Raw genomic sequence first — 2500 nt, forward strand, 5'->3', positions numbered from 1 at the left:
TCTATGAGCATGCTCCTTTAAAATTAAATTCCAATGTCTCACAATGGTCAGCTATGTTTTTTAATTTCTTCCATGATTTGAAGTAATTAACGTGTAGATGGAGGGACCAACGTTTGTAACTAAATTATATGTGATTATTGTTCAGTAAATACTTAATTGGATATTAATATTGGAGTTATTTCATTATAAACTTAAGTATTTCTCGCTAATGTCGTCTGCTTTGCGAGCTGAAATTCACAAGACAAACTATTTCCGGTTTGCTGTAAAGCACTGTTGGTTAATAGACCGGAACCGTGGTGTTATCGCTTAACCTGCGAAAACGATGTTATTGTTTTAATTAATGTTATGAATTGTAAATAATATTGATATTAGGAATACATGTTCATATATTTGTTGGTTTGTCTATCCGTTGTTCATTGAGAGCATCTTGAGACAATGGTCGATTGTCTTGTATCCCGGTGTTGTTAGTCAGTCACTGAGAACACTCAATGGATAATGGGCGATTACCTAGTCTTTTGGTTGTTTAAATAAATATCTGTATCTGTACCTGACTATGTAACATTAACTGTAGTTAAATATTATAGTTCTTTGGTGTATAACTCTTAACTAACTGTTCGGTGAGAGCATCTTGAGATAATTGTGTTTTGGTTAGTTAAATAAATATCTGTAACTGTATGCTATATTATGCTTATAATAAAAAGAACGGATAAATAAGTAATAGAACTATACAACGTTTTATAATCATAACATTATTATTAGTTTACTTAAAAGTTTTTTACTGTGATTATTGATGTGTTTGATAGTTGTGGTAATAAAAGAGATAATGACCAATTCGAATTTTAGTCAGTTTCGTTTACAAGTATTGATAAAACAATTTCAGGGAATATATATATATATAATAACTGACTAAATTTCGGGTTATATGGCGTCGGACACTCCATGGGCGACTCTATTCGATTAGCAGCAAAGGATATTTTATATGCACCATCCCACAGATAGGATAATACATACCACGGCCTTTGTTACACCAGTTGTGGAGCACTGGCTGGAACGAGAAATAGCCCGATGGGTCCACCAACGGGGATCGATACTAGACCGACCGCGCATCAAGCGAACGCTTTACCACTGGATTACGTCCCACCCCTGCAAGAGTTCAGTTACTTAACTGACATGTTCCGGTATATATATATATATATATATATATATAGATAGATAGATAGATATATGTTTGTATATATACTGTAGATCCTGAAATTAATGTGAACATAATATTAATGCGAAAACTGCGAGCTCGTGCTATTCGCATTAATAATATGACACTATTTTTTCTTCGTTTTGTCTATATGTCCCACGTTCTTAAAACAAAACAAAGATTGAAATTCTAACATATAACACAACTGGAAATAAATTCATTGTAGGCAAGTCTGACTAATTGTTGACTACTCCAGCCAGCTATGTGTCACACTCTTTTAAAACAAAGATTAAACTTCTAATACATTTATAAAACAACTGGAGCACAATTCATTGTAAACGAGACATATCAATCGTACAATAATCTAACACGATGCCAGCCACGCGTGATGATTGCAGGGGCTCTTTGGCTATCCTATGGAAATCCGACACGATACATCGCGTGTGAATGGCTTTTAGTATGCTAATCCTGAGGTCGACCGTTTCTATGATTTCACTGCAACTTAGTTGGGTGAATTGTTCTTTTGTTATGACTTTGTAATATATCTACATTCTTAGGAAGATACAGTTGTAATGGTACATCTATGCTAATGTTTAACCAGATTTATGTAACCATACCCGTTAAGGGGCATTCCTGAGTTTGTTAGTCGATAACATCTTTAAAATTGCAGCAGAGTTTTAACGATTGTAATTACATATCAAATATATTTTTCTGTCTAAAATATTAGTGGCTGTGTATTAAACGTGTTTCTGATCGTTCTAATATTTTTACTTGTTTAAATTTCATTTTATTTCTTAAAATATGTTTTTTCGTACGTACGAAATTATTTGAAGATAGCATCCAGTTTGGGCTTCTTACAAATATTAAGACGACCAGAAACATATTGAATATACAGACACTGATATTCTAAACAAGAAAATATATTTAATATGTAAGTTTAATCGTAGAAATATTTTATTAGTCGGAAACATCATACAATGCAGCAAACTGAGGAATGTTCCTTTACCTAATTGAACGCTGCAAAATATGCTTGGAGTTGAACACTAAGGACTAAACAAGTTAACAGATGAGTACACAGATATGTTAGTAAGTTGATCTCATTGAAGACGATCTCATTGAAGACAACTGTAACTTGGATTGAACCAAAAAGTACACGGACGTGTGTTGCTAGGAAAGTAATATTTCAAATGGAGGCTACTCGCATTAATTTCATGTCGCATTTTACTCTGCCCACCGTCATCGCATTAATTTAGGGACGCGTTAATTTCAAGATCTACAGGATATATATATATATATATACTGAAAGAT

The sequence above is a fragment of the Gigantopelta aegis genome, chromosome 7 (genome assembly GCF_016097555.1).
Source record: "Gigantopelta aegis isolate Gae_Host chromosome 7, Gae_host_genome, whole genome shotgun sequence".
NCBI classification, from domain to species: domain Eukaryota; kingdom Metazoa; phylum Mollusca; class Gastropoda; order Neomphalida; family Peltospiridae; genus Gigantopelta; species Gigantopelta aegis.